Source organism: Gossypium hirsutum, chromosome D09, assembly GCF_007990345.1.
Source record: "Gossypium hirsutum isolate 1008001.06 chromosome D09, Gossypium_hirsutum_v2.1, whole genome shotgun sequence".
In the NCBI taxonomy this organism is placed as follows: domain Eukaryota; kingdom Viridiplantae; phylum Streptophyta; class Magnoliopsida; order Malvales; family Malvaceae; genus Gossypium; species Gossypium hirsutum.
In genome coordinates this window covers 27,021,581-27,034,020 of record NC_053445.1, presented here as the reverse complement: position 1 = coordinate 27,034,020, position 12,440 = coordinate 27,021,581, and positions in this window count along the sequence as shown.

Below are 12,440 nucleotides of genomic sequence, written 5' to 3'. Positions count from 1 at the left end.
TAATCAGTTACCATGTTTAATATTTATATTTGGTCAAAATATGTTATCAATCCTTGTATTTAATTGAAGTTTGAGATTCAATCATGTAGTTAAAAAGTTTTAAAAGAAATTTTGAAAATATTTTAAAAAGATGATTTTGAGTCTATGTTAAAATCCAAAGAAAAACTTAAGTTTGAGAGTTGATTGCACAAGAAAGATTTTAGCACCCACTCAAAATTGATATATTGTTAAATACATATTATCTAAAATTCAAAAATTAAGAATTTATATCTCAATTTTTAATTACAATTCAAATTTTTAATAAATTTATTATATGATTGAATCAATTTGTTTTAATAAAAAATTCAAAAATTATTTTTTCACATGATTTGATTAAATTGTTGAGACATAAAAAGTAATTTTATTTTGAAAACACAAAATTTATTCACTCGATTCTAATAAGAATATTCTTTCATTTACGAATGATGGATAGGGACTAAAGATTTTAGTTTTCATTATAATTCAAAAATTCCTGTATTTAATATTTTAGGACCATGAAAATATTTTTTTTCTATTTTTTAGTTATTCCCAGCAGCTCTTTTATTTCGCAGTTTATAACAATCTGCTTTGACGTGACCTAAGTTTTTATAATAGCGACGCCTTTTGTCTCGCTTCTTTGATGCTACCAAAACGGAAGCTTGCCTATCTGCCTTGCTATCTAAACCAAACTTATTGTCGAGTTTGTCTCTACTCAACAAATGACCCTTCACATCTTCGAACAAGAGTTTGTCTCTGCCATAAATCAGGGTCTCCTTGAAAAACTTGTATGAAAGGGGGTAAAGAACACAATAATAGCATAGCCTGATCTTCATCGTCAATCTAAACCTCAGTTTTCTTTAAATTATTTAAAAGAGTAATGAATTGATTGATGTGATCTCTAAGAAGCTCACATTCGTTCAAGCGAAACATAAATAGACGACGTTTCAACACTAAACGGCTAGCTAGAGACTTAGTCACATAAAGAGTTTCTAACCTTTTCCACAAGACAGATGAGGTCTTCTCCATCAATACCTTCTACAATATTGTATTCGCGAGGCACAACTGGATTGCAGACAAGGCCTTTTCATCAAGCTCTTCCCATTCGGCTTGATTTAGATTCTTAGGCTTTTTCTCCCCAACAACCTTTTTTAGGCCAATTTGAACTAATTGCCATCATCCAAATTTGTCATAGATTAAAATTTGTGACACCATAGAACTTCCCAATTTCAAACCTTATTGCTGCCATTTTTAAACAGGCTAATTTACGAAAATTGAACTAACTCTAATACCACTTGTTGGGGATCGACCTGATTAAACAATGAACAAGTAAAAATAGTGGAAGAAATTGATAAATTAAACACACAAATTTAACGTGGAAAAACCCCTCCAAAAAAGATAAAAAACCACGGACAAAGATAATTTAACTATAATGGGAAAAGAACGAAGATTACAAAAGATGGAGATAAAAACTAAACCTCGAAAACCCGAAAACAAAAAACCCTCAAAACGTAAACACAAAATTTTCTAAAAGTGTTATCAGTTCTAATATCTAATGGATGTAATTTTCTAAGGTTGTAAAAGAGCCTATTTATAGGTTAAATTCATAGATGAGATAATAATAAAATAATCTAGACTAATCAGAGTTTAATTAAAACAAATAGACAGAGTTTAACTGGAAGAATAATTCTTAAATTTAACTGAAATAAGAGTCATACTCAACAGTAATTAATGTCAATAAAAGTAGAAAAAGTAGTAATACTAGGATTGAGAAAATAAAAAAAAATAGTATAAATGTTTACTTTTTAAAATTATGATAGTTTATATTATTATAAATTAATAAAAAAAATAAACTTAAATTAAGTAGGGATATTTATCAAAATGATAAAAAAAAAATTTAGAATTTAAAAAAAACGGCACATGATATCAATGTTCCTGTATCTTTAATAGAAACAAAAATCTTAATAATTAATCACATGTATAACGCGTGTTTACTTGTATAGAATGACATAATATTTAAAAATATCTACACATTTTGTATAATTCATGTTCAATAATTACTTGAAAAGGTTATTTTGGAAAAAAAATAAAATAAAATAAAATGGGTGGGAAAAATGTAAATTTAGTAAAATAAAATAAGAAAATCTCAATTGTAATATTTTGATTTTTTTTGTTAATGAAATTAGTAATGATAATTATTTCAATAAAATAAATTTTGTATATTTTTTAGGAAAAAGAATAAGATCTAACTTTGTTAGTTTAATAATTATTTTTCTATAATTTTGAAATAGGATAAATCTTACTCTTTTTTATACATTTTTAGTTTGATGTTCAATTTCCTTCTCTGATTAAACCCTAAATATATAATGAAGTATGATGTGCCACTTTATTATTAGTGACAAATTATACTTAATTGTTTTTTAATATAACACTTTTTTGGGCAAAAACTGAAGCACTTTAATATGTTTTTAATTTTGTTTAACTTTACATAAACATCAATTTCTATTGTAATGTTAAATCAGTTAATAGCTAACTTTTAATTATAATTTATATAATTTTTAAATGTCTAAAAACAATGGTCATAAAAATGCTCCTACCATTTTGTCAAAAAAATTCCAAAACTTTAAAAAATAAAAAACTTCAATTGAATGATTTTTTCAGCAGGAATAATATGCCTAGAAAGCAAGAAGTTATTATGATTTTATAAAATAATTTAGAATAAAATTAAAAAAGTTCTCATATTAGTAATAGAAATTGTGAAATAATGTTAAAATGGCACCCACTCTTTGGGTGAGAAATTATATTTGTTTGAATAAAGATTTATTAGTTTTTTTACATATATATAATTAATATTGTTAAAAGAATTCTATTTTTTTAAAGAGTTTATAGTTTTTGAAAAGGAGTAATTTTTACAAATTATAATATATTTAAAATGTAAATAATATAATTGTCCTTTATATATAAATTTGACTAGTTTAAAACCTGTTGGTGTCATTTAACTCGTAACACCAAGCACAATCAAATCTTTTATATTGATATATATAATGGTATGTACAATTGATTTCATAAATTAACCTCCTGAAATTGACCCAAACCCAATCTAAAATCAATCAATGGTTGATCTTAAAACTGAATTAAAGACTGATATAAAAATATTTACACTCGTCCACATCGTTCAAATTTAGCTTCTCTATAGGCCAAAATTGAATGAACAAATGCAAAGAGCATAATTTAATTAGGCAAAAGATAGAACATGGTTACTAAAATAAACAAATAAAATTATTTTGGAAAACTAACAACATAAAAAGGAAGACAACAACTAAACTAGTTATCTCATGAATACTTTTCTGCTATCACATTGAGGAGAGTCAAAACCGTAACATATACCTTTTCAAGCATTCATAGTGGAAAAATCTAATTTGCTACCTGTAACCTCCCAAACCCGGCCTAGACTTTATGACTAGATTGAGAACGCTGCATTAGCCACCGAAATCGCTAAACTAACTTACATTACTTTTGAAGACCTTCAATAAACTTATTTTAGAGAAAAACTGTAGTTGTACTTTTGTGTTAGTTTAAAACATTCATTTTTTAGGTCAACTGTACTTAATATTCATTTTATTGTTAATAGTGTTGTTTTAGAAAAATCATTTGCTTGTCGCTTTTCTTTGTAAAAACTTGATGTTAAACTAATGCAGTAGAAAAAACCATTTTTCAAGTCATTTTGGAAACTAGTTGCTTTATCGATTTGTTTTCTTTTCAAAAATGGTTCATTTGCAATACATCGGAAATTATAGAACAATGTCAAATTTTACTTAAGCCCGATATCATGCATTTTCCGGTTATTATGCTTGAGTAATCCATGAATGCAAAAATCCCCAAATGGAAAGTTACCAAGCCACAGACAAAAAATAATTAAAAATTACAAAACAAAAACCAATAGAGACTGATTAATACTTATTAAAAATAGTCTGAGGTCCAAGGTGATTCTCCGTATGTCGGGTCCTAGTTTCGAGGTTTACCTAAAAAGTTAAACACTATGGAGGTGAGCTTATGAAAGCTCAATATGAGTCGAACAGTTATTCAAACGGACATAAATATCAAATATAGTGAATCATGTTAGCATTAATAAAAGAACACAAAACCATCATTGGAATTTCATATCATTACATAGTCATCATCAAAATCGATGTCAAACGGTGTATGAGCATGAGTTATCATTCATTCGAGTAACAATCATTAATTTAATACCATTAATACAACACAAAAATGTCACACCCCCAAACTAGGGCCTAGGAGTTTTAGGGGTATTTTAAGAATTTTAGCCTTCGAGTGTTCAGAATTCTATGACATGGCATATCGGTAATGTTTACAATTATGGTTTTTAGAAAATTAAATCAATTTTTGAAAATGAGTTTTAAATATCTTTAATTGTAGAAAAGTGATTTATTTGTAAAAGAGTCAAAATTGTGAGTTTTTAAGAAGTAATTAGACCAAAATTTAAAAACGTTTGTAACATTGGAATCGTTCTAGTATTACTATTAATGTTACAAGAACCTACAGGGTCACACCCTATAGTTGAAATGAACGGAATAAAACATAGTTGGTATTGTGTTTGGTTGTCGCTTGAATTAAATTAATTATAGAATTAATTTAATTGGGTAATCAAATATCAAATACATTATATGTACAAGGTTGTTGTACGCATAATGAGAATATGAATTTGGTTCGTATATAAATTCAAATAAATATATAGTTTACCGAAATCATTATTATAATTAATGTAATTATAATTTTCAGTTTAAAAACATTGTTATATTTATTTAATTTCTAGAAACCCTGAAAATAGATATAAAAATCTCGTTTTTCTTTGTTTGGGGGTCTAACAGCCGTCAAAGCAAAGTCTTCTCCAAAACAGTTTTGGGGATTCCTTCCGTTCATTGTCAACTGGGTAGATTACGTAGAGGCTGGAGTCACGATAGATTACGGCTTGGTTCGATAGTAGATCAGATTACTCGTTGCCGAGGCGTCACTGTCTACTCAGAATAAAGATTCGGTAATTTCGAAACCTTTATTTCACCCCGATTCGTTCCTCACACATGGATCCATGGTTAGGATCACCGGATGTTTTATTTTTTCCGCTGTGCCGTAGGGGTGCCGACGTTCCAACAATCTCAATATTCGGCCTAATGTCCAGGACGGGTATGGGGTGTTACACGATACAATACGTAACATAAATCAATAATATTCGAGTATGTCATGAACATGATGCAATGCAAAAAGGTTCCTACCCAAACCATCAGCTACACACCATAAGATCCCTAGAACCTGTCATCTGAACTCCAAAACAATATGGGTTTAAACCTATTGTGGTTAAAACCACCAATAAAAATATATAAAAAATTATGTCAGTAAAAATGTAGACAAGCTGCCAGTAAAAATGCGGTAAATTATTGTTCCCCTCAGTACTCCAGGTGCACTGCACTGACTACGTATAAATGTAGACTTTATATGCCTCCAATACTCCATGAAACTCCTCCATCAACCACAAAATAACCCGCCCCAATGCACATGTAATATGTCACACAATCTCATGCATATCCATACATCAATACTTTCACATTTAATTGAAATTTTCAACATATGTCCTCATTTATCAAATACTTTCAGTAAATGGAAATAATATTCCAACTTTCAATTTACCAATAAAATGGTATAATTCAACAAATCACAATTTCATGTTTATTTACAACTTTTCTTTGTGTGCATGTATAGTAGTCTTTCAAACATATCATAACAAATCACTTGTATAAATATACCATGCATAAGCCTTATTTCATTCATAATCATGCTATACATACAACCCAAACATATATCAAATTAACTAAACATTCATGACAATGTCAACCATTCAACCATTCAGTCAAACTAGCAACAATACTATCGTGCCAAATAGTTAGGGCTTGAAACGTACCTAATTCGGTCGCTTACAAATTCAATTATTTAGCTATTAAGCCAAGCCCAATCAGCAAGCTAAATCCTCAATTTAATCATAATATTTTTTATTATCAAACAAGTTATTGAGTTAGATCCCACACCTTATTTTATGTTCTTTCGCCGCACACTAGCAAATCTTGCAATTTCTCTAATAAACTTTAAAACGGACCTAAATTAAATATAAGTATTGAACTCAATTATTACACCTCTTAAACAGCCCTTAAACACCCACTTATGGGTTCAATCTAATCATCACAATTACAACTATTTTTCGAATCCAAACTAATTAGATTTCTTACATTGATTTGAGGCGAATCGTATGCGCAAATGTCTTTCAGCTTTACTATTGATTTAGGGCGTTTAAGTCGGCACCTAACACATTTAAATAATGGAAAATAAGTAGCTATATTGATTAAAATCATTCATTTAATCAATCCATAACCTTTTCCCAATATCTATGTTGAAACAACAAACTACTTTACAATTACCTACACTTACGCTTCCCGAATTGTCAGATCCGAATTTTCGATTGATCAAGAAAAAATTTCCCTAACTAGCATGTGATTAAAGGCTGATTAGGACAGTTTCAAGAACCCAACATCATGTTGGAAAATATGGGAAATAATTAAAGAAAAATAGCCCCATTTCTTGCCTATAGGCATGCGCGCCACCACCCGCGGTGGCCAATTTGGGGCTGATTTAAAACCACTTTTGAAATCAATTAAAAATCTGGAAAATACCCATTAAATCATTAAAAATACCCTAATTTCCATATTTTAATTTTTGAATTTTTTAACTCACAAGATTCATTAAGAAATTGAGAGAAAACAAGAACTTACACAAGCTAGGTGAAAAGGGCGACAATGAAGTTCTTTTGGGGCATCAATGGAGGCCGATCTTGAGTGCTAATATTTTAAATTTAAATTTTATGATAAAATTACAGAAAGAAGAGGAAAATAATGGTGCAAGAACCCGCTGCAAAAAGAAAAGAAATTAATGGTAAATCTTGGTGTCTTGGGCGGCAACACACAAGGGAAGAAAGAAAAAAATTGAAGAGAAAAGATGAGAGGAAGAGGGTGAACGACTAGGGTAGGGAAAAATTGGCTTAAAGGCTAAAAATATAAGAAAAAGTTACATTTATACTTAGGGATTAAGGGTATGGACGGCACACACATTAAAAAAACAAGGGAGTTTACAAAACTTAATTCTTTTACAAGGGAAAATATTCGAACTTGATACCTTAATCTAATTTCCCTGATTTTCCATTTATCAATTAACCACTAGGATATTTACTTATTTTTTAAATAATTTTGCAATAGTTATTTTAAAAATAAGGTGTGTCACATACTAGGGTTTGATGCAAAATTTGTAAAATAATAAGAATGATGCGATAGAAGGGATTTGAACTTTGGTTTCAAGGAACGTTTCACTAACACTTATTCAACAAACCAATACCTCATTTATTTCCTAAAAATGCACGGGTAATCTCAAAAATTAGAACATGACCACCCTGCCTCTCGATTCACAAACTCGATTTTACTAATCCCTACTTTTTGGGATGTTACACTACTGAATATAAAAAAAATAATACCCTACTAGAAAAAATCTAATTTTATTCTGAAGCTTATAACATTTTTTTATGTGACCATTCTTTTTGCAATAGCTACATTCTTTGTCGCAGTTCCTTGGCTTAGATCGTGCCCTTGATCTTCCTTGACCCAAATCCTTAGATTGTTGCCTTCCTCTGGCAACCAAAACCGAGGCTTGCCCATCTGATTTGTTCTTTGGCCCTAACTCGTTGTCGAGTTTATCCTTACTCAAAATATTTCCCTTCACTTCCTCAAACAAGAGTCTCTTTCTCCCGTAAATCAAGGTTTTTCAAAAAATTTTGCATGAATAGGGCAAAGAACAAAGTAGTAACATTGCCTAATCTCCGTCGTCTATGTTGGCCTCAACGTTCTTCGGGTCATTTAGAAGAGTTACAAATTCACTAGTGTGAGCCCTAATAAACTCACCTTCTACCACGTGGAATGTATATAATCGTTGTTTCAATACCAAGCAATTTGCGAGGGACTTTGTCATATACAGGGCTTCCAATTTTCTCCATAAGGTTGCTTCCATCTTCTCCGAAAGTACCTCTAGCGATACCAGTCTAGGCTAAATCCCCTGCAATATAAACTCATAGAGTATTGTCGGGATTACCAGTCTAGGCTAAATCCCCTGCAATGACAATTACTCTAATGAGCTTGGATCTGAATTACCAGTCCAGGCTAAATTCAGACCCTAATTCGGATAACCCGTCCGGGCTAAATCCATTTTCCACATATTCTTCGGGAGGGCTATATCAGGATAGGATCACCCGGCCGGGCTAGATCCTTTTTACCGTCAATTCCTTTTTAAGGATCCATCGAATTTTCCTTCCATTCAACCGGGATTTCTTCCCCTTTTTATCAAATATATCAATGTTTCATAAATTTTCATAGAATGAACATTCAAATCATATTCACATCACTAACAAACATTTCAAGCATTTAAGAATATAATTCAAGTTACACGAACTTACCTCGATACTTGTTTGTAAACAAAAATCTACTAATCTCAAACTTTTTATTTTTCTCCATCTAGCTTCGTATTTGAATTTTTTGGATCAAATAAATAAATTTAATCATTAATCTACTACATTTCATGTTCATATGTAACATTCTCTATAATTCCATTATTATTTATAGTGCATTCAAAGTTGTCTCATTGAGTCATAATCACTAAATTATTTATATATTGAGCTACGGAACTCAAAATTAAGATCCAATAATTTTCCTAGAAACTAGACTCACATATCTTCTTATCATAAAGTTTTTAGAATTTTTTGTTCAGCCAATAAGTACAATTTATTCTTTAAAGTTTCCCCTGTTTCACTATTCGACAGTTCCGACCCCTCTTCACTAAAAATTAATTATCTCATTGTACAGAATTTGGATGAAGTTCTAGTTTGTTTCTTTTGAAAATAGACTCATTAAGGATTTTAAAAATATAAATTTAAGCCCATAATTATTTTTCTCCAATTTTTGATGATTTTCAAAATTCAAAACAGGGGAACCCGAATTCATTTTGACATTGTCTCACAAAATCTATTATATCTCATTATTTACAATTCCATTGCTTACACCGTTTCTTTTATAAGAAACTAGACTCAATAATATTTAATTTCATGTTTTATTCATTCTATAATTTGATCTCTAAAATTTTTGGTGATTTTTCAAAGTTAGACTACTGTTGTTGTCCAAAACTGTTTTAGTACATGATGTTAATTACCATTTTTCCCATAAGCTTTCAATAAATGATAAGTTCATCCCTGCTCAATTAACCTCTCAATTGAGCTTATTTTTATCAATTAACACTTTATTCTATCACTTTAAACTACTTTATAACATTTGGAAATCAGAATTTTAGGACTAGACTTTAATTCCAAACCTTTTCACAATTAGGTCCTACAAATCAATTTGTTTTGAAATTACCTAATAAAATCATCTCATAAACAAATTAAAGCTTCAATTTCATGCTATTTTATCATAAACTTACAGCACTCAACCATGGTGACTTTCAATTTTATTCATGAAATCAAAAACTGATGAATTTAGTAATAGGACCTAGTTGTAAAAGTCTTAGAAACATAAAAATTACAAGAAAAAGGTAAGGATTAACTCACTTGGTGTAAAAATTATGAAAAACCAGCTTGAATAAACCCTTAGGACGTTTTTTTCTGATGAGAATGCAGAAAAATAAAGAGAATTCTAGATATTCCAATTTGGTCCCATTTTTATGTTAGTAAAATTTGTTATTTTCTCATTTTACCCTTATTTCACCAATTCTCCTGATTTTTCTCAGCTTATGCCGCCCAAAATATCTTCTTTTGGGCTTATTTGCAATTTATGTCCCTCCGCATTTAACAATTGAGTTATTTAATCCTTTCAGTAACTTTTACACCTTTTTCAATTTAGTCCTTTTCACTTAATTGACTACCCAAACATTAAAATTTTCTAACGAAATTTTAATACCATATTACTAACATTTCATAAATATTTATAAAAATACTTTTGACTCTGTTTTATGAGATCGAGGTCTCGATACATTGTTTTTACCCAATTTCTTCAATAATTTCATTTTCTAACTAACCACTAAATCGGTAAAATTTTTCTATCTATATTTTCATACGATTTTCCTATCATATCAATATTCATGCAAAAATATTAAAATAAATTTATTTTTAAATCAGATTTGTGGCTACGAAACCACTGTTCCAATAACCTTGAATTTAGGCCATTACACTTGATCGTGTGAAACACACGGCCTAGCCACACAGACGTGTGTCCCTTGCATCTTTGAAAAATTTTGATATTTTTCGAAAAAAATTTGAGTACCCGGTTTAGTCCCGACTTATTTCTAATGAATATTTTGGACCTTGAGGGTTCATATAAGGGACTTTATGATTGATTTCTGATATGAATACTGTATGATGTGAAATATCTGTTTACTTGATCTGTAAATTCTAGTAATGCTTTGTAACCCTATTTCAACGACGGATACGGGTTAGGGGTGTTACAGGGTCCATGCAATGGATTTTCCAGTGGTGGGTCTTTGTCGGTGTAAAAAATAAATACAAAGTTTCCATGTGATTATGATGTTGAAATCCAAAATCTAGCATTTTTGTTTAAAACAATTTTTATTTTTTCTTTCATTTAATAAAAAATTTCAACCTTATATTATTAGTGAGAATTTAGTTTGGTTTGGTTTAGTTTGTTCATAAGCATTTGCACTTTCTTTTCTATTTTTTAAGCGATGTGGTTTTTATTTCTAGTTTGAGTTCATCACATTGGCGTCTAACATCTTCTAACCTTTCTCCTATCTTTCTTTATTCATCTTTTATGCATCTTTGATCTTCCTTTATATGTCTCGTATCTTGTTTTAGTCCATGGAATTTGGCGTTCAAACTCTTCAATTTTCGTTTCGAGGCCTTATCTTTTTTGGTCATACTCAAGTTCGCAACTAAAATCAAATTGAGATTTAAACTTAGATTGGGGCGAGTGAAATGCCATGAACATTAAGGGATTTATATAACAATTAGGGAAACAACGTTTGGAATTGGGAGGAAACAATTGAGGAAGGTGAAGAGAAACCGTGGCGAAAGGAAGAAGAAGTAATAGCTTGTGAGGGAATCGGGTGTTGGGCTTAAAATTGCTCGATTTTTCAATTTGTATCGGATGATATTCAAACCCAAAAATAAGTTTTGAAATTCCTAGAAATCAAACCCAAATATTAGTTTTGAATACTCTATATTTTGGTGCAATTTTGGATTTGGAGTTAAAATTGTTAGGACCAAAGGAAAAACATGAAAAATAAATTTAAATACAAAATAAGAATGGGATTATGTTGGATAACGAGGAAGAAGAAAAAATACAAAGAATAAAAGAAAAAGTGGAAAAATACAAAGAATGAAAAGAAATGGAAATATTTTTATTTATTTTTTAATTTTTTAGATTACGATATCATCATGACATCATTTATGTCATGTGTCATAGTCTTATTCTACCATCTGTCTTGAACTTAATGACATTAGGCTCGGGTATTGATTTAGTTGACAGAAAAAAAGTCCGGGCATCAAATTGGGACCAAAAAAACCATAAGTACCAATTTGGGAGAAGTGGATAAGTTCGGGTACTAATTTTATATTTAACCTTGTAATTAATCTTACAATCATTAATCCAATTAAACTGATGCATGTAAGTATACATATTTAGAATTCAAGATCATATGGTGAAATATATCAAAACTTTGGGCCACTGATGTTTAATTTTAAAATTTTTGATCAATTTAAAAGTATTGATAAATTATACACTCCTCTAGATACTAACGTTATAGAAATATTATGACATTATTTGTATAATCATTGATTCAATTTAATGAATTATACAATGAACATTGATCAAACTAATAGAATTATACAATTAATCAAACAATCACTTGATTCAATTGAATAGGTAAATGTATAAATGTAACGACACCATGGTGCATGAGTAATTCTTATCGGATCATTTTAGGTTCGGGTTATATCGGGTTATGATCATTTCATGTTTAGTAATTCAATTTTAATTTAACACAAAGATTATGTTGAATAGATAAGTTTAAAATCAAGTTACTTGCATGATTTAGGTTTGACTATTAAAGTCGATAAAGTTTAATTTGTTAGTTTTAAAATAAAATTAAATCAAAGTTAGGTAATTATTTAATTGGTTAAATTTATTATAAAATTAATAATTATCCGAAATATGTTTGAAATAAAATATAATAAATTATTATCAATTTAAATTAATTAATTCATGGTATATAAAACCATAAAAAGTAAAACCTTTTTAATAGAAAAAAAATAATTA